Consider the following 22,185-nt stretch of genomic DNA (forward strand, 5'->3'; position numbering starts at 1 on the left):
ACTCACTGCACAGAGACATGCCTTCTTCAGAAAACCCAAGCCAACCACAAAGAAAACACGAGAAACTCTTTTTCTGATAGTAAGGTGGATGGATATCTTAGTAAGGTGGAAGCAAAAGGTTTTGGGGAATGGTTGACAGGAGAAACTCAGTATTAGAGGAAACCAGAATTGCTTCATTATTGAGAAACTCAATAAATTGTTTAAAGATCCAGTCCCAGGAAATAACATTTAAAAGAAAAATGATGAAAGCCCCTTCAATTTGTTAGAGAACCAAAAAACAAGAGATTTTAGCAGTGCTGTCAAAATAGAATTTGGATTGAATTTGAGTTTAAAACATTGGTAATGGTAAATGTATGTAGAAGGATTTCATGTTAATTGCCCCCTACAATGAATTCCCACATGGGGCCTCTGCATTCCATGAATAAAAGAGTAAACCTATCTCCGTGGATCACAATTGTAAAACCCAAAGTGATGCAGGACAGTCTTTGACCTAAAACTGATGTTGATCAAGGAAATTTGAATGCCTTAGGCTGCATTCACACTTTGTTCCCATAGCTGTTGCTCAGAATCTAGATTAAATTGTTAAAATGAAAGAAAAACGGGCTCAGAACTGACTCGTTTACAGTGAATGATCAAAGGCACAAGTAGACTTTTTGTCTCCTTTCACTTTGTCATCTTAAACGCCACCTTTTATGGCTATATTGGTTTTTTTCTTTTTTTGTCCTTGATGATATATACTGTGTACTGTTTATAGGTAAAAATCAATGCAAACTAGAATTCTGAGGTTTGATAAATGTCTCTGCTTAGGGTTTTAATGCTGTTCATCAATAATTTGGTGGAATGATAATATCAAATTAGTACATAATTGAACCTTCAGCTCAATAGCAAGTTAGTATTTATAACCATTGGGAACAAATCAAAAGTTCTTAAAGACTCCGTAATTCTTTCACTTGAAAGCTCTCTCAGCATTTTGTCCTGGTCAAGTCTCCCTTTTCCTTCCTCTCCCCTCAGAGGGTCATTGGGACACTCTTTTGGTCCAAGGGGTATTGCCAAGAGTGGCCCAGTTATTTCAGAGTCGAAGTGTTATTAGGTCAATGAGGTGCCAGGCATGAAACACAGCTCACAAAAACCGAATGATGTTTTTCAGCAAAAGTTCTCATGCCAAGTGAATTAATTTTGGGAAAACAGCACTAGCAGCAATTGGCCTGATCCCTCTTCCTATCCTCAAACAGCCCAAGTTAAACCCAAGATCAGCATCCGTGGCAAAAAGGTAATCTGAGAATCTCTGAATGTTTATTGCTCAATCAAAATGAGCCCCGTAGGGTAATTAAAGTTTAGATATCTGAAATCAATTGGCCTATGATCAGGGCCGTGGATGAGAAGTCAAAGTCTGTGATTCTGTTTCTGACCCCATGAGAAGACAGGCCTTCTCTTCAGCTGCAGATTTGATGATTAAACAAGTTAGTAAATGTGAAAGCAATTAGTAACCTATAAGGTGAGAAGGTAAGGTATTTATTGATATAATAATTTTCCAGCTTCGCTGCCTTTCATTGATAAGTGGCCAAGACTTTGAGAATGAATGACTTGCCTGCCTGAGGTTACCTGGCTTGGAAATGGCAGAGATGGAATTCACATCTGTGTCTTTTCATTTCAACATTTGACAGACTGTTAGGGCTCAGCATTGGAACTATAGTGATGGCCAAGACAGGTATAGGGTCCCTGTCCTCATGGAACGCCAGTCTACCCCAAATCCAGTGCTCTTTCAGTCAATCCATATTTCCTTCTTTTACTGACCAGAGGGAATAATTTCTCTATGAAATTGACATCTGGCTTTTATAAAATCTTAAATGTGTTTATGGCTAAGCCTCGACTATGGAGCTCTTTAAGTGATGTCTCTGGTCCCAAAGGTGCCTTCAACAACTGCCCCCTAAACTTCAGATCTCACTTGACAGGGTATTTATGCATCTCCATTGTGGAGAGAGAGGAGTTGGATGCCTCTCAGCATCCTTCTCATGGTCAATCGGGGGCTTGTTGCAGAATACTTTTCCCTCTTCCTCTGCAAAATCAAAGGGATTTGATTGCCGAAAGGGAGCTGGGCTGCGACAGCACTATAAGTGAGGCACAGTCCATGTACTCACAGGTTCTCAGTCAGTTGGGGGAGGCAGACACAGAGACAGCCTGGGACACAGGTGAGTACCAGGAGGAAGGGCAGAATGAGGCTTTGGGGGAGCCCGAATGGAGAGCAGTTCATTCTGTTCAGTGGGTTGAGGAAGATGTCAAGACTTCTGAGCTGAGCCTTGAAAGAAAAGCACAAGTTCAATCTACAGAGAATACATAGAGGAAAAAGCATTCCTTGGGGAAGGGACAGCATGAGCAAAAGCGCGGAGACAGGATGGAGCTGACCTGTTCAGGAAAATGCAGGTACTTTAATGTGTTCTAACAGGTGATTGGGCCTAAGAATGAGTTGGAGAGCTTGTTAACAAACAGGTTGGTGGGTCCCAACTCCAAGTTTCTCGTTCTTTAGGTCTGGGGTGGGGCTGGAGAATTTTTTTTTCTTTTGAGTTGGGTCTATATTTTAGTTTTATTTTTTTTTGAGCAGGGAAAGTTTAATATAAAGAATTATTAACTATAATGGGGACTGGAGTAATGAGAGATTGGGTAATAAGTAGCAGAGAGAATATAGTAATATAGGCTGCTTCCTATGTCTGCTATTCCTATATTCTTTTGTTTTTAATTAATTAATTAATTTTATATTTATTTTTGGCTGTGTTGGGTCTTTGTTTATGTGTGAGGGCTTTCTCCAGTTGCGGCGAGCAGGGGCCACTCTTCATCGTGGTGCACGGGCCTCTCACTGTTGCGGCCTCTCCCGTTGCGGAGCACAGGCTCCAGACACGCAGGCTCAGTAGTTGTGGCTCACAGGCCTAGTTGCTCCACGGCATGTGGGATCTTCCCAGACCAGGGCACAAACCCGTATCCCCTGCATTGGCAGGCGACTCTCAACCACTGCGCCACCAGGGAAGCCCTTCCTATATTCTTTTTTAAAATTTTTTATTGGAGTATAGTTGCTTTACGTGTTGTGTTAGTTTCTGCTGTACAGCAAAGTGAATCAGTTATACATATACGTATATCCCCTCCTTTTTAGATTTCCTTCTCATTTAGGTCACCACAGAGCACTGAGTAGAGTTCCTGGTGCTATACAGTAGGTTCTCATTAGTTATCTGTTTTATACATAGTGGTGTATATATGTCAATCCCAATCTCCCAATTCATCTCGCCACCACCTCTGGTCCCCCCTTGGTATTCATACTTTTGTTCTCTACATCTGTGTCTCTATTTCTGCTGTGCAAATAAGTTCATCTGGGCTGGAGAATTTCATTTCAACAAGTTCCCAGGTGATGTGAGGCTGATGATCTGGGAATCACACTTTGAGAGCCACTGGAGGAGAGTATAGTAATGTAGGTTAGATAGGAGAGCTAGAAACAAGTGGTTTTCTTTTGAAACGGTACTAACTTCATAAAACTGTTGTTACAGGGTTTTTTAATTGTTATTTTCTTTTTAAATTAGTTTCATTTACCAAGTGGTTGCTGCCTTGTGCCCTTTGCTGCCCTCTGGAAGTTCCTTACCCGCTCCACCCTGACCCCAACCCCCCAGTTCTCCCAAGAAACCAGCCCTTTTCTTGTATTCCATATTTTTGAAATAACTGCGGTTCAGCCAGTATGACATTCCACTTATGGAGAGCTGAACAGCTGACATCAGCCAGAAGATGTTAGGAGTTGACCCAAACCAAGCGTGAATGACTAATAAACTCAAGGAGTATGTATTTGGATTTTATTTTGTTAATCTGGATGTAATGTTAAACTTCATTTTATAAGTATTTTTGGAATAGCTTGCAAGATCTGAGGTCAGAGGTAGGATGTACACAATTGCAGAAAGTTCCTTCCTTGCCCCTCAGAAAACGTGCAGACTCGTAGGAAGGTTAAGATATATGAATTCCTGGCTCCAGTACAGGGCAGCTGGTGCTAAGTGCTATAAGAAAGATAGGAGCCAACCGTGATAGGTCTGAGAAGGAGGAAGTTTCACTTTCCATTGGAATAATTAGGGCAGGCAGGGCAGAGTTGATGGGGTGATCATTTATGCTGTCTTCTGATGTTTTACCCATCTCTGTGAGCCAGCTGATAAGAGGGCTTCCTTTTGTCTACATAAAGAAAATAGTGGAGGAGGAAGCATATGAAGTAGGCAGTAAAGGATGGGCAGGTGCTCACCAGGTAGAGTGGGCAGCGGGGGGAGTTATGGGGAGAGGTGTTCCAGACAAAGGAGCAACTGAACCTTCAAACAGAGGTGCAGCAGGGAAACGCGGGTTCAGCCAGTGCTGAGTTCTCCAGTTCATTACGGAAAGTACAGGGAGATAAGACTGGAAAAGCATTTTGGGAAGATGGTGGAACCTCTTGAGTATGAGGTTGCGGGTTTTGGACTTCATTCTTTAGGCAGTGTGAGTCAGGTTTATCTCGGCTTACTTTCACTTCCGGTTTACTCCTGACTCCCAACACATCGGAAGAGGAGGAACCCCATTTCTTGCCGTGTATTGACCTGTGGTTCATATTCTTTTGGAAAAACACCTAAAAATGCTTTTTTCCTGGCTCTGATTTTAATTCTTTTTTTTTTTTCTTTTTGCCGTGCCGCTTGGCTTGCAGGATCTTAATTACCCGACCAGGGATTGAACCTGCGCCCTCAGCAGTGAAAGCACAGAGTCCTAACCACTGGACCGCCAGGGAAGTCCCTGATTTTAATATGTGTATTTCAGTCATCTTACAGACTTGCAAAAATTAATCCATCATATTAAAGGCTTCTGTGTCTTTCAAAAATATGTAAAATATAAAAGGACAGCCAATTTCAATTTCTGAGAGACAGATTATAAAAAACGAGATAAAAATAAATCACCAAGTCAAGTGATTATAGTACTTGTTCAGGGTTGTTCTGGGAGGAGAAGGGAATTCAAAAGTGAAGGCTAAGGCTGTAAGCATGGTGTTCTACAGATACTTTCAAACTGACTTCAAGTGCTGAAGGATTACAGAGGTGAAAGTGAAAGGCGACGTGGTGTCTCTTTGGGATGCTTTAGCTATACATTGGGAGATTCTACTGGTTGAGTACTGGTTTAGAAAAGCTTGTCTCTGGGGAATAGAAGGTACTAAGGCCTTCTGTTCATCTTTTTGGGGTGACGTCCACAGATGGTAAAGACATTTGTGTCTCAGTGGAGATTTTGAGAATCTTCCGTGTGTGTCTCCTAAAAAGAATCCTGTGTTTAAAACTACGGTGTGGTGGGAAAAGCAAAAAAGGTGGATTCATAAGTAGAAGTTGCCACCCTGCGTTGTCGCTTGCTAGCTGATTGATAGAAGAGGTGGCTCCTATCAATAGAAGAGGTGAGTGAGTGGGACAGAGCTGAGTGACTCGACTCATCCATAGCTGAGAGGTTCAGTGGGTAGGAGAATCTCCAAGTCATTCAGCCTGTCTGAACCTTGGTTTTTGTTGTTGTTTGCGTCTTGTTTTTCTTTTTTGTTGTGGATTAAATAAGATAAAATAGGAATGATACAATATGCATGTTAGATCAAAATCTTCCAATACGAAGATTTATTTTGTTATAAGTTCTGTGGCCACACTTGTGGCCATGCAGAGTGTGAGTTTCTTGAGGGCAGGACTGTGTCTTTTTTCACTTTGTATCCTCATTGCCTGAATGCGAGGAGGCACTTGATAAATTGTTGAATGAATGGAACATGAAAAGGAATGAATGAATGGATGAATCTATACCCACCCCCACCCCACTCACATACCGAATATTTTCTAGCTTCTACTTGCCTGTAGAGACTTAAGATCCATGGTGCCTTAGTTTCAGACTGCTAACTCCAGGCCTGTGTTTTATTGACAGTAAATCTTGAGATAGACTCCAGCTTTACCCAGGAGACAGCTGCATAGCTTGAATTCAAAGTATAAGAATCTTTGTAGATTCATATGCGTTCTAGACTAATTCCAGAAATGAATTAAATAATAATATGTAATAGTAATGTCTCACATGTAGATAATGCTTATACGTAAAACAGATTCACCTCTGAAAGAAACTGACATATATAAATTGAGGTTATATTCCTCTTGAAGTATTTCTTATTGTTTTAAGAGAAATCAGATTAGAGGTGAGTAGGACAGTAGTTTATAGAGATGCTCAAAGAAATGTATATTAATACACTAATCTACTAGAGGCTTGGATACCTGTTTTACCTGCAGTTAAATGAAACAAGAACTAAAAGTAACTTTATTCTACCTTAGGTTTTACAGTTTCTCTAACGTTAACAGTAATTCAGTTCTAGATTAATGAAGTTCGACTTGATTAATATGGGAAAAAAGTTTGTCTCTTTCATTGTGAACAAAGTAGTTTGGTTTTTAAAATTATATTTCCTGTTAATATACATCTGGAATGTGTAGGATAAAAAAGATTAAACTTTCTAAATTTTCACTGAGTTATATCCTACCTATGTGATATATATTGTGCTGTGGGAGACTAAAGTTTAATTGACCTATTTCTGCAAGATGAGTATTACATTTCTCATAGGACCAGGACAATGAATAATGGAAGAACTGAAAGCATTGTAATTTTCTAGTAATTCAGAGGAAATGATTGCATTCAGAGGTAGCATTCTAAAAGAGTATACAATGATACTCATTTTTTGTAAGTTAATTTATTGTTAAATATCAGTGGGAATATTTTTTGCATCCTCTTTCACATCTCAGGCACACTTTAGGGAGGCCTTATATTTACATAGTTTGCTCATTTAATCTGAAAAGCCTCATTCATACTGTCTGTGTGCACAGGTTCTTTTCATTATGTTATGCCCTTAGGCATTACACTAAGGGTATTACAAAATCAAACAGAACACTTCTCAGGGAAATTAAAGGTTTCTATCCACCAGACAGTGTCAAAATATTTGCCTTGAATAGGATTGAATTGTTCCATCAGTGTTCTTGGTGTACATGATGTTGTTTTTTAAGCTAACAACTTTATTTATTAAGATATAATTCACATACCATACAATCCACTCATTTAAAGTATAAGTCAGTTTTAGGGCATTTTCATCACCCTATATCCACTAGCGCTCCTCATTTCCTCATTTTTCTAAAAATATGGTGGACAGTACTTCGTTTGGAAATGTTTGCTCCTGTAATTCAAATCCTGTTAGTCATTCTGTACCTCTCCCCAGGCAATGACAAATCTACTTTATGTCTCTATAGGTTTGCATATTCTTTTTTTTGTGTGTGGTATGCGGGCCTCTCACTGTTGTGGCCTCTCCCACTGCGGAGCACAGGCTCTAGACGCGCAGGCTCAGCGGCCATGGCTCACGGGCTCAGCCGCTCTGCGGCATGTGGGATCTTCCCGGACCAGGGCATGAACCCGTGTCCCCTGCATCGGCAGGCGGACTCTCAACCACTGCGCCACCAGGGAAGCCCGGTTTGCATATTCTTGACATTTTGTATATATGGGATCAGACACTGTGTGGCCTTTTGTGTCTGGCTTATTTCACTTAGCATAATGTTTTCAAGGCTCATCCATGTTGTAGCACCAATACTTCACATTTTTGTGGCTGAATAATAGTCCATTGTGTGGATCTACCACATTTTATTTATTCATTCATCAGTTGATGGACATTTGTTTCCACTTTTTGGCTACTATGAATAATTCTGCTATGAACATTGTAAACAAGTTTTGGGGGGCCATATGTTTTCATTTCTCTTGGGTGTATGTATACCTAGAAGTGGAATTGCTGGGTGGGTCATATGGTGACTCAACATTTAACACTTTGAGGAACTGCCAGACTGTTTTCCAAAGTGACTGCACCATTTTACCTTCCTACCAGCAATGTATGAAAGTTCCAGTTTCTCCACATCCTCACCAGCACTTGTTATTATCTGTCTTTTTGACTATGACCATCTTGCTGTGAAGTGGTGTCTCATTGTGCTGACTTTTTTTTTAAATTAGTAAACTTCATTTTTTGTTAGAGCAAGTCTAGCTTTACGGAGAAAATAAGCAGATAGTACAGAGATTTTCCATGTGCCTCCACACTGATACACAGCTTACCCTATCATTAACATTTTACACTAGTATGGTACATTTGTTATAATTAATGAAGCAATATTGTTACATTATTGTTAACTATAGTCTATAGTTTATTCATATTTCCTTAGTTTTTGCCTAAAGTCCTTTTCCTGTTCCAGGATCCCATCTAGGAATCCTGATGGATTCCTGATGGATCCACATTGTATTTAATTGACATTTAGCTCCTTAGGCTCCTCTTGGCTGTGACAGTTTCTCAGACTTTCCTTGTTTTTTGTTGACCTTGAGGATTTTGAGGAAGAGTAGTCAGGTACATTGTTGGATGCCCTTCTGTTGGAATTTGTCTAATTTTTCATTCTTTTTTATGATTAGGCTGCATTGACATTGATTTTTAGCATAAAAATGACAGCAATTTACTTGGAGCATAAAAAATACATAATCAGAATTGGAAATCAGCAAACATATGGTAAATAGGAAATTCTTAGGAATTTAAAAGGTTCATTTGCCTCTGGAAAATGAGCAGAAATTTAACTCAAGATATATTTTCCTAGCAAGGGCTTGATCACATTGGAAGAGGATCAGATTAAGTAATAGAATTAATTTTTGTGACTGTCATTAGACAGCATCTAATCTAAGGATAAAGCTGAAGGTATATTTTTCACTGCTTTAAATGTACCTGAGAATGTTGTTTTGCTTGTAATACAACATAAAGGGAATAGAAATTCCAGTTGACTTTAAGAAGAATTCCACGGTTCAGAGGCAGCAAGGGTCCAACGTGCAGTGAGTATTTCAATCTACATCAGTTCCATTAATCCTCACAGATGCCTTGTGGAGGGGTCAGGGAACTGAGGCTCTGACAGGCCTGTGTCTTTGTCTTTTGGCCTGACTCACACAGCTGTCAGTTGTTGAGCTGAGATTTGAACCCAGGGCTGTGGAAGTTTATACCCTGCTGTTTGCCAGGCCAGGCTTCAGAGTTTCCAGTGGTTTTAAATCAGGAATGTATCAAAGGACACAGGATTGAGTCCTTATCTTTCTGGATGTTTTTATTGCCTGCTGGAGGAGATAGCATCTCTCTGTGTCCAAAGCCCCGCCGATATAAGTCTGTCCAATGAACAGCATACTTGTTCCTGCTAACAAAAGAGAACCATCTTGTCCATGGAGCAGTAACCCCACTACCAAATGTGTCTCCTGAAAATGAAGTCTGAGAGTCATAAAGCAAGACAAGAGCCATGCGGGAGAACAACAGATTCAGCTAAGGTTTGTCAGTGGTTACATCGTTTGGTGAACATAGCTCAAGGTACATAGCTCAGTATATATCTCAGTAAGTTCTTAAGTTTTATTGATAAGTGAGTGGCATAGAGGATTTGGCTTTAAATACTTTTCTTGGAATAGGAGTAGGTGTGGTAATAATCTATGAATGAACTTGAAATGAAATAATAAAGTTGCACAGATACCTGTCTGAGGAAGGTTTGGAAAATTTCCTTAATTCATCCTTGTAAATGTCTCAAATTGGTTGATCATAGGATACAAGGCTTCGTTCTGCTCAGACTTTCTGTATGAGTCAAGATAGAGTGGGCTATATTACAGTAACAAATCAACCCTGATATTTCCATTGATTTCTTATTCTCATAAATGTCAGTGTGCATTGGCTCTACTCCCGGGGAGCTGTTCTGCACACAGTGACTCAGAGTCAGACTGCTGTGATTTTTGTGATTTTGCTGTTTTAACATGGGACTTCCAGATTGTCGCAGCAGAGAAAGGGGAGCTAGAGGATCACGTGGCTCTGAAATGCTTTGGAAGAGGGACACAAGTCACGTCTACTCACAGCCCATTGGCTGGAACTAACCACATGACCTGCTGGAAGTGAGGGGCAGCACATGGCTATTCAGTGAACAATACGTGTCTTTGCTTCACCACTTTAGAGTAAGAGAACAGGTTAGTTTGGGGTGGGGGTGGGGAAGAAACCTCCAATAAAGAGAGAGAAGTCTACTAAGATAGTGATAATTACCTGATAGTAATTTACGTATGGCTGATTCAGCGACTTGATACCATTTGTGGATATCAAGGCTACATCTTCCAAGGGGATAACAAAGTGTACTTCTTTCATATCATAATTCTTCAGGTGATGGCTCTGGTGATCAAAGCTTGTATTTACTGAGGTGTCCTAAGTGTTTTACATGAATTAAATTAATTCAGATTGAGGACTGTGATTTCATCTCCATGGTAAATCCTCTCCAGTTTTATCAACTTGCCTTGTTGGAAATGGTGCCTAGATTAGACCCATCACCATGCTAACAGTTCTCCTCTAGAAACCAGATTGTCACTGCACTGTCTTAAAAACAGCCTCCTTAGGTCGAAGGTGGCACTCTGGATGTTGTCTAACTAGCGTGGGTTACAGTGAGACCCAGTGTTTACTGTGACTTGGATTCATACTTGTACATGTGCAACTTAAGACTCTGCAAACCTCTTTAGCAGCTGTATCTAGAAATAAGGCTTGTGGTGAACTAAGACTTAAGACCATAGGATTTTTGTTTTTTTGGATATATAAATGTTTTTCTTCCAAAGTAATCCTCTTTGGTTGTGTTTTTGTGATGCCATTTTTATTTTTTCTTAACAATATACTGCCGGTAAACGCAGAACTCCTCTGTAGTTTGTCCTTATGATCTGCCCTTTCCCCATCCTCCATTGTGGCCTAAAATTCTACCATTAGAATTACAGGATATCAAGGACAGTAGCTGGGCCGCACAGACCGGAGCAGTCCTCTCTTGTTCTCTGTCTGAAAAAGGCTCTCTGTTGTTTGAGAACAACTCTCTTTACCACACAGAAAGAGCCCCACCTCAGGCTCTTTATGTTGATGCCGTATTCATTCATCAAATATTTACTGAACACAGTTTGGGCCAGGCACTGAGCTAGGCCCTACAGTCTCCACCCTCATAGAAACAACAGTCTAGACCAAAGGTTGGCAGACTTTGTCTGTAAAGGACCAGATGATAAGTATTTTAGGCATTATGGGTCATATGGTCTCTGTCTCAACTACCTAACTCCGCTCTTGTAGCACAAAAGTAGCTGTAGACAATATGTAAGTGAATGAGCTTGGATGTGTTCCAATGAACTTTATTTGTGGGCACTAACATTTTGATTCCTTAATGTCACATGTCACAAACTATTATTCTTTTGTTTTTTTTAAAAACTGTTTAAAAATGTAAAAACCATTCTTAGTTCATAGGTAGTATGCAAGCAGGCAGTGGGCCAGATTTAGCCTGAGGGCTGAGTTTGCTCATCCCTGGTGTAGAGTCAGCTCTGTACGGTGTTTTTTTGTTTGTTTGTTTTTGTTTTTTTAAAACAGAATCTCTAAAAAAGAATCCATATAAGTGGTTTGAGTTTAGTTGTAAAGCTCTGTATATTTTTCTTCTCACAAGTAGATAGTGAACTGCCTTAATGATTACTTAAACACTCAAGTTCAGTGTTTAAAGATAATTAACTTCATCCAGGCCTTTATTTAATAAACATGCCTCCTATCAGTTATTGGGGAATGTCGTTTCTGCAGACTGAGATGATTTTTCCATCCCTTCCTCCCTTTCCTCCAAATATATTATGTGTATACCTTCATGTACACATATATGTACGTGTACACATAATATACAAGTGTGTACACAACTGTATTACTTTTGAGGACCACTAATGCTATGAAGGTCATGAATCACCAATATTTAAAATAATAGCTAACATCTATTGGGTACTTACTATATGTCAGACCCTTTTCTAAGCCCTTTGCTGTTTATTTTAATTAATCCTTCCCCAAGCTCTATGAAGTTGGAATTATCATCATCATCATCTTCATTTTTTGACTGTGTCGACCAAGACTCAGAATGACTCACCCGAGGTGATATAGTTAATAGGAAGCAGAGTCTATATTCATTCTCAAGAATTCTGACTCCAGAGTCAGGGATTCTAATGATAAATTATGCCTTCCTTGGTACTGAAATACATGCGTGAAAGTAAACTGTGTTTTTAAACTACAATGGAAGAAAATAGAAGTGGTGAATAAAGATTAAAAAATTATTTTTCAGAAGCAAGAATGTGATTGCAAAAGGAAACATTTAGGAAGCAAGTGTTCTAATAGTTCTCACTGATTTAATTTTAACTTGTTTCTGTCCGTGAATGAAGGTAATCAACTTAAGACTCTAACTTCAGGATAAGCAGTGGGCTGAGAACCTCCTCTTTCCTGAGCTGAATTATCAGGGCAGGGCTGGATTTACGGTAGAATGGTGCGTCATGTCCAGCTCAAAACTCATAGTACAGATACTTTATATTTGTATATAGCACTTATAAAATACTCTCTTGCTTGTGACACACTAGGTGGAAGCACTTTGTAACCTGCAAATTGTATTCCGTAGGGATCATTGTTATTCGTTCCAGTGGGCTATTCCACTATAGATATAGCCTTAGCCCTACTTTCATGGCTCCTTAAGTTGGATCAGTAGAAAAGGTTAGATCTCAAGGGAACATAAACTGTGAAAGATTCTTAGTGGAACAATTAACATTTCCCTCATTTACTTGTGGACCCGTTTTATGTTGAACCAGGAGGAAAAGGACTACAAAATCCATTCTTGTCCTGGGAAGTTTCTGAGAAGTAAGGCCTGACACATTTTATTTTCCCATTCAGATGCTGGCTGTAGAGGGAGAGAAGTGAGAAAGAGAAGGAAGAATTCTGAAAATCAAATTTTTACCTTGACACTGACTCACTCATCTAATCTATTTTTAAAAAATTTATTTATTTTTGGTTGCATTGGGTCTTTGTTGTGGTGTGCGGGCTTCTCGTGGCATTGGCTTCTCTTGTTGTGACACGTGAGCTCAGTAGCTGTGGCTCGCGGGCTCTAGAGCACAGGTTCAGTAGTTGTGGCGCATGGGCTTAGTTGCTCTATGGCATGTGGGATCTTCCCAGACCAGGCCTCGAACCCATGTCCCCTGCATTGGCAGGTGGATTCTTAACCACTGCACCACCAGGGAAGCTCCACTCATCTAATCTTATGGGCAAAGACCAGGAATTCAAAAGGTATGCAAACTTGTGCCACTCTGGGGCGAGTCTCTGGCTGTGGCACTGCAGTCATTTGGTGGTGGCACAGCAGTACTCTCAACCAGTTCATTGTGTGTGCAGATAACAGATGATTTGAGATAAGAAAAGATCTTTGTATGCTTTTATGGCACAGTGATCATATCCTAATTAGATAATAATTCTCCTCTAAGTTTTTCTGTGGTCTAGCTTATTGCTAAATAAAAAGGGACATCAGGTGACAGGGTCTTTCTGAAAACAGTAAACTTTTATTTGCTTTATATAATTTATAATGAAATGGCCCATAAAGTTCTATGTCTGGTAACTTCGGATTATGGAATTTTTGCCCTGTAACAACACAGGTTATGGCTACTTTTGCTTTCAGTGAGTCCTCATCTTTTAAGGAGCTCGAGATGTTGGAAAAGGGATTGCCTTTTTATTTTGACTCCCTTTCCCCTCTTTCCCCTCACCCTCCACGAGTCTGGGCCACTTTGGGGTAAGCCCTTGCCCATTTGTTCATGATTCCTACAATTACGGCTTCATGACTGAGAATGGAAGCAACCAACAGCTGAAGAGGAAAAAAAATACATATGTTTCTTTTTCTCATGATCACAGTACTTTAATTTGAATTTAAGGATACCTGATGAAATCAGCAGTGGCAGGTAGTAGAGCTTGTGCTTAACCACTGTTGGTTCATGTATGTTCTGTGGAAGAAAGGCTGTGGGAGAATGGGGATGGCAGGGGATTGTAAGGATTGTGGTCAACTTGAACGTTTACCCTTTATCTAAAGGGCATGACTGTCACTGGCCTAGTCCAGTGTTACCATGTGGAAATGTGGGGCTCAGTGTTGCCAGACATTCTGATCTGAAAAGAGAAAATAGGAATCTGAATTTTATGTTAACCTCCTCATTTTTATATATTTGCTCCCAAAGTTAATGAACACTCAGTGAGCCACAGAGGACACATGTCCAGGCGGGATTTGGCCCATGGTACCACTTTGTCCCTTTGGCAGCCGGAAGCTCCTGTAACTTCTTTTTCACTAAACTGAGATGGGTGCCCGGGAGTATGGAGGCCACAGAATGCAAGACCTGGCTTGGATTTCACCCTCTTCTTTCTTTTTTGTTTGGCTGATGAGGTTGTGTTGTAAATTTTCTGCTCTTCTTAAGGAAAACCTTGTGCTCTCCAGATTTTTCTCCTGGAGAAGGAGGACCTGGGATTGTTGAGCCCAGCTGGGGGGCTCCAGGAGCTGAGTGGGGCTGAGCAGAGGTGAGACAAGACTGGCTGCACTGCAGGGTTTGAAACCAGGGTGCCATCTGAGAACTGAGACTCAAGACTCAACTGCACTGCAGGATCTGGGTAGGTGAGCAGAGCATGGCATAGAAGTAGAGCTGCCAGGCCCAAGGATGGAAAGCGGGGCTTGAAAGGGTGGTGAGAGGTTCCCAGGGTGCTAAAGAATAGCCCAAGGGCTTGACTTAGCTGCGGGTGAGGAGGGAGTTGTTGAGCCAGCCAACCCGGTCTGGACGGTTGTTGATGATTGACCCAGAGGAGTAATCTAGGCTGAATTTCCTGAAGGCCCTGTATCTTCCTGTCTCCATGTACACCACTTTGGCGATAACTACATGTTCTTCAAGAGCAGGAACATTAGTCCTTTATTTATTATATGCACAGTTGATGTGATATGGCTTCAGCATTACGGCTTAGACAAGACAGGGTTGCTCTGCTTCCAGATTGAGGCCACAGCCTTTGGAATTTCTAGTCATATTCCCGTCATTTCCATGATTGTTATGCTGGATGCTCGTGGGTTGAGGAGGCTGATAGTTCAGACTCTTCTCTTTATTCTCGGAACTGATTGAGAAATTGATAGAGGCCTCTTTCTTACGTAGAGTTCAAAATATCAACTTGATTCCTGGTGCAGCTGGATCAGGATTGCAGGCTGGGCTGGCGGCCAGATGGTCTTCCTCATACCTTTCCTCCCATCGCAGGCAGACCTGCTGGACTTTTCCTTACCATGGGTTCCTTACCACGTGGAAGCAGAGGAGAGCTAGTGTCCTGAGGACAAGCTACTTCTATTAGGGAAGGGGCAAGCAATGGGAGGACAGTAACGTGGGACACTTCAGCCCCATTCACAATAGCAGTGTTTCTCAAAGTGTGGTCCTCAGTACCCAGCATCAGCACTCCCTAAAAGTTGTTAGAAATGCAGATTTGTGGTCTCCAACCTAGACAAACTGAATCAGAGACTCCAAGAGTCTGTGTTTTAACTAGTTCTCCTTGTGATTCTGTTGCAGTTAAAGTTTGAGAATCATTGCTGTGGAGGAAGGAGGTTTAGTGGACCCAAGACACTTAACCCTCTCACGAGTGAGAGAAATCATTCCCCTTCTTCGGAGGAGAGTAAGAAAGGAGTGCCGAGAAAGAGGCCAGAAGTGCTGCTTTAATAATAGGCCCTGGGCTTCCCTGGTGGCGCAGTGGTTGAGAGTCCGCCTGCTGATGCAGGGGATACGGGTTCATGCCCCGGTCCGGGAGGATCCCACATGCCGTGGAGCGGCTGGGCCCGTGAGCCGTGGCCGCTGAGCCTGCGTGTCCGGAGCCTGTGCTCCACAACGGGAGAGGCCACAACATGAGAGGCCCGCGTAATGCAAAATAATAATAATAATAATATGCCCTTATGGAAACAAAGATTCCATGAATGGGTTTCCCCAACAGATAATCCTGCCCTCTATAGAGGACTATATATATAGTCTGAGAAGGACCAGCAGATGCAAACATGAAGATTTTCTTCAGTTGCCCCTTTCTTATCTGTTAATCTTTCCTACCTTTTCTATAAAGAATAAAAGAGAGAAAAAGGAGTGATGAAGGAATAAATAGAAGCAGAGAGAGGAAAAACACTAAAAGATATAAAAGCAAAGTAATAAATAGGTATTATATTGCTTCCAACATCATTCTTTACGGTTAATTCATCATTTATTTTGTATTTGATTATTTTAGTTTTTAGTCTCTGATTTATTTTTCTAGCTGTGACCCCCAATTACAGGCCATTTGACTGTGGTAGAATCATCTGTCATTGGCATGGACTCAACAGTGCTGTGCTGTTTGCTTCCTATTTGTATCTATTCATTTTCACGTTATTGAATCTTGTGCATCGTTCAGTGACATGATTCTTTATGTCCTTCATAGGCAGTTGAGACTATGGCAGTTGAGATTATTTAACTTGCGTTGTAACCTTGAGCAGAAAACTGTTTCACTCTCAGCAGTCTTCAAATCAGAATGGAGGCCCGCTCAGCCACGAAAATACTCAGTGATGACAAGGAGTGATCTCAACAATCCATATGGCTGGCATTTCATATTCGAAAGTGAAAAAAGAGATACATTTCCTAAATGCCTGTGCTTGGGAAAAATGTCTTTTTGCCTTAGCCAACCTTTCTAGAGCATTGGTATGAAATTCTGTACAACCTCAAAGAGAAATGGGTATATGGTTCCCTTTTTTTTTCCCCACAACACAACCACTTATAAACACACCCAATTCCATGCAGTCTAGAGGAGAAGCTGTTTTCCATTAAATATTGAATCTTTCCAGATAGTGTTACAGGAATGGAAACTGCTAAAGAATTTAAACTACCTTTGCTTATAAATATTTTGCTTGACTTTATCCAAAGAAGGAATTATGGTGGTGTTAAAATCACGGTAACTGAATAGTTGCTTAATCCCAAGAACTGGGTTCAATCTGTCACAACAACCCTGTGGGTAGGTAGGTCATTCCCTTTGTACAAATGAGGAAATTGAGGTACAGAGAACTTAAGTGACTTGCCCCAGAATGCTCAAACACTCCCTCACTAAGAGGTAAAAGCAGAATCAAATCCAGGTTTGTTTCTATCAAAGCTATACCCTGAACCATCTGGTCTGCTAGATGGGCTACCTCCTGGGCTAACTCCCGATAAGAATTGTATTTTGGGCTTTGGTCAGAATAGCAGAGATCTCTGGTGTTTGGTGGGAGAAGTGGAGAATGCTTCAGCAATATTAGTCATTTGTTAGAGGACAGGGTTCAGAGATTATTCATTTTGAGCCTATTCAGATTCCTGGTCCCTACCCTAAAACTTCAGAATGAGGATCCTTGGGGATGAGATCCACGAACCTGCATTTAATATAAGCTCCACAGGTTGTTCTTGTGACTACTGATGAGAACCACCGCACCTAATTTCTGGGTAGCGTTTAATTGTCTACTGCAGGGATCTCCAGGCCCCAGTATATTAGGTAGGGTTCAGACAAAGGCACTTCTGCTCACCATTACTGAATATTTTAAATTTTGTAATCTTTTTCTCTTTAAGCTGCTAAACCGAATATTTGACTTACAATATGTGTGTACGTATATCCTGTTGGAGGGAACATTTATTTAAGGAGAATTGTAAAGCCAACATTGGCCTCTTCCTCCAAATATACTCTTCGTCTCTCTCTGCTTCTCCTAAATGATAACCGTTCTCTCTTGTGGGCAATCCAAGGCCAGGGTGATAAGAGCATCCTGTTTGGAATCAAACTGTCTAAGCTTGTATTAGTTTTTTTTTTTTTTTTTTTTTTTTGCGGTACGCGGGCCTCTCACTGTTGTGGCCTCTCTGGAGGCCACAGGCTCCGGACGTGCAAGCTCAGCGGCCATGGCTCACGGGTCCAGCTGCTCCGCGGCATGTGGGACACGAACCCGTGTCCCTGCGTCGGCAGGTGGACTCTCAACCACTCTCAACCACTGCGCTACCAGGGAAGCCCCTGTATTAGTTTTTTATTGCTCCCATAACAGAATACCACACATTCAGCAGCTTAAACAACACAGATTTATTATCTTATAGTTCTATAGATCAGGAATCCAATGTGGGTCTCATTGGGCTAAAATTAAAGTGTTACCAGGGCTGTGTTCCTCTCTGGAGGTCCTAGGGGAAAATCCTTTCCATGGCTCATTCAGTTTCTTGAGGTGGTGGGCCTGACAGCCCCATTTTCTTTTTTTTAAATAAAGTTTTTAAAAATTTATTTTGTTTTTGGCTGTGTTGGGTCTTTGTTGCTGCGCGGGGGCTTTTCTCTGGTTGCGGCGAGTGGGAGCTACTCTTCGTTGCGGTGCGTGGGCTTCTCCTTGCGGTGGCTTCTCTTGTTGTGGAGCATGGGCTCTAGGCGCGCGGGCTTCAGTAGTTGTGGCTCACGGGCTCTAGATCGCATGCTCAGTACTTGTGGCGCATGGGCTTGGTTGCTCTGCGGCATGTGGGATCTTTCCCGACCAGGGCTCGAACCCATGTTCCCTGCACTGGGAGGCGCCACCAGGGAAGCGCCCCCATTTTCTACTGAATGTAAACTGAAGGCCATTCCCAGCTTCTAGAAGCCACCTGCATCCTTGGCTGTGATCTCTTTCCTCCATCTTCAAAACCAGCAACCGCCCCTCGCACTCCTCCTCTTTCTATTTCAGCTCTCCTACCCAGCAGGGGAAAGTTCTCTGCTCTTAAGGACTCAGGTGATTAGATTGGGCCTATCTCCAAGATAATCAGCCCTTTCCCAAGGCCCATTCAAACCCTTAGTCACATCTGCCGAGTCCCTTTTGCCATGTAAGGTAACAAGTTCACAGGTTCTGGGGATTAGGGCATGGGCCTCTTCTGGGGGAGGGGGAATTATCCTGCCTGTCACAGACACATTATCTGCCTTGGTTGACAAATAAGACAGCAGTGGTTATCACTGCCAGTGGAGCTTCAGGAGTTCATGCTGATGTGTATGAGAAAATGTGACTGAACTGGCTCGTTTTCTCAATTGAAATCATCTCAAGGCCAGATTCGTAAACAAGTAGTTTGGGAAAGGATGTTTCAGGACTTTAGTCCAGTCAAGCAGAGCTGCAGCATCACTTCTCTCTGTGTGTCACAAAGGAGGTAGTGCACAGAGTGCCTGCTTCTCTGGTGATTTAGATTCAGAAAAAAATGATGATGTGAAATAGGCACAATCATTCAGCCAGGATATTGGCTTTCAGTTAGTCATTATGCCACATGTTCTCATGCTTCCACAGGTTTGTTGAAACCCTTCTAATTGCCTGGTCTGCCCTTCTAGCCTTCTGCCCATTTATCTGTAATAGTACATATTTATGACAAATTTTGATACCTACTCATTCTAGGAAACACTTTCCAAGGTGCTAAAAAGTGTGGCATCTACTCATTTTTCCCAGTCGCTGAATTCAAATGATAAAAAGAATCCATGTTATCTCCCAGTCTTTCAGAGGCTCTTTTTGAGTCCTTCTCTGTGATGTCTTCCCCCGTAAGTCTTTACAGCGTTGAAAAATTCCCCGTTACATCTTGGGTGTAGTTGGTACTCAAAACTACTAATTGAATTGATTCAAAGTGCAAAACTTAAATGATTGTGATTATGTTATCTATACACCCCAATTCTGCAAAATATGTGTACTTAATGTTTCCTTACAATGTTGTTAAGAAAAAGAACATTGCTAGGAATGTCCTGTGTAAGTGAGGAAAACTGGTATTGTTAGAGATGAAGTTTCCAATTCTCTTTTACTGAATATATTAATTCATATTCTGTCAGATTACCTAGCAGTATACTGGGGGCAAGGGGACTTTTTTGAGGTCTGTTTTTGAATATTCAATTGATGTATAGTATACATGCAGAAATATATACATATGGTAAGTGCATAACTTGATGAATTTTCACAAAATGATACTCCCACGAAATCAGCATCTCTATCAAGAAACCAGAATTATTACCAGCACCCCAGAAACCTTCTTGCTTCCTTCCAGTGGTTACTACTCTCAAGGGTAATCACTAACCTGATGTTTTAGAAGTTTGAGAAATGGACTATTTTTAAGATACAGAAAAAATTCTTATAATTATTGTGAAAATACTTCTTTTGAACAAATTCCTAAACAAGGGTATGTGGGTTTACAGAGATTTGAAAAATCTCTCCTGCCCTGAAGGTGCATTTAAACACGGAACAGTAAATTCTTTTCTAAATATTCTTGCTTTATCAAATACTTTGAGTTACAAAAGCAACTTTGAGTCAGATTATTTCTCAATATTTTTTGAGTATTCGTAAGGGTTCAAACAATCCTCTTGCCTCGAATACTCACAAGTTGTTAAAACTGCACCAGGTACTTGGCAGTGATGTGACACCACATCCGTTTCTACATAGTTTTTATTGAGAACAAATTAGTATATTTTCTCTCGAATTTTGGTTGAGGTTCATAGTAGGTACTCAAGAAGAAAACTATTGTCAGCAAAGGTGGCAGCCACCATACCACATATTTTTAACTGTCTGCCACAACACTTCCTAGCTGAGTGGAAGTGAAATTGCTTGAAGCAAAATAAAGTGGATAAAAAGAGAAGCTGGATTCAGGGCTGTCTTTCCCTCATTCCGTATTCATTTTCTGTGTTCAAGGATATTGAAACATAATTTCTAAATATAAAACACTGGAAACCACTTTACCTACCAACATGAGTGCTTAAATGAATCATGGTATAGTTATAACGTGGACCATTATGAAAAACAAAAGGCATGTTTCCAAAGAAAATGCTTAATGATATGAGAAATTTCTTAGTAGAGTTAACTAAAACTATATATTGAAAACTACCAACTTTGTAAAAAAAAAAAAAGAAAAAGTGTATTCATGCACATGTGTGTAGAAGAAAGACTGGAAATTCATAACCTGTTGGCCCTAGATGTTTTTGAATAATGTGCTTGAGTGCAACTTAGATTTTTTATTTTCCAAATATTTATATTTTCATTTTATATATTTATATATTTTCATTATATGTATATATATATATAACTTTTCAAAAATCAGAAAATAACCACACAGTATCCATTTTTTTGAAAAAAGGATGCATTGGGCAGATAATTAACTTTTCCTGGGCAGTGAAGTCTTTGGGGGAAATCAGAAATGGCAGATACATTGGTTAGCCAGGAAGTTAGCAGAACTCCACACCACAGCCGCACGGTCACAAACATCCATCAATGAATGGTCATCCTTGAAATAATGGAATTTTCAATGCAAGAAACATTAATGTTCACTTCATCCAATTTTCTATGTAAGAAGCCCTAAAACAACATCATCTGCCCAAAATGTACTCTGAGCCTGTATTTGGCAGGCCCAGTGAAGAGAACCTCTTCACTGTTCCAGAGGTAGCCTAGGTTGGCTCTGGACCACTTGGACAGAATATTTTTCCTTATGTTGATGTGGAATTTGTCTCTGGGTATTTCTGCTTAATGGACCTAGTTCTACCATCCTGTGGCCATATAGAGCAAGAGAAAGCCTTCTTCAACACAGGTGCCTTTTAACTATTTAAATACATGTATGTGTACTTTTAACAATCATTGAGGTGTAAGTTAGGTATAATAGGCTGTACCATTTAAAGTGGACATTGGTGTGTTTTGACAGAGTATACACCCATAAAATCATCGCCACAATCAAGATGCAGAACATTTTCATCACGCCTTAAAGTTTCCTCCTGTTCCTTTGCAGTGCATCCCTCCTTCTGCCCCTACTCCAGGCAACCATTGATCTACCTTCTGTTACCATTGATTAGCTTGCATTTTCTAGAATTTCATATAAATGGAACCACACAGTAGGTACTTTCTTTTTAAAACTGGCTTGTAACATAACAAACCCTTAACTTTTTCTTTCACTTTATGAAGGATTTTTGTAAAAGCCATTCTTTACATTCTTTACTTTTATGGAGCCGTCGTGAAAGGTGTTTCAGACTTCCTCTTCAGAGAACTCACCATTCAGTGAAAATGTATTATAGAGTTAATAAGTGAACCTTCCCTCACTTAAAAAGTAGAATTGGACTATAACCCTTGAGGGCACTTTCCAGCTTTAACACTGTTTAATTCTATGTAATGTTTCTAGTTACTAATCAAAGCTAATTTTGTGCATTTGATTGAAATGAGTCCAGGGACTATTTTTTTAAAAACTCAGTAGGGTGTAGGGTTTTTGTTGTTGTTTTTTAAAGTTTAACACAGTTTCCTAATCATTTTAGGAATCTCAATGTATACGTAATTGCTTAATGATTTTTCACAT

The sequence above is a fragment of the Phocoena phocoena genome, chromosome 4 (genome assembly GCF_963924675.1).
Source record: "Phocoena phocoena chromosome 4, mPhoPho1.1, whole genome shotgun sequence".
NCBI lineage: Eukaryota > Metazoa > Chordata > Mammalia > Artiodactyla > Phocoenidae > Phocoena > Phocoena phocoena.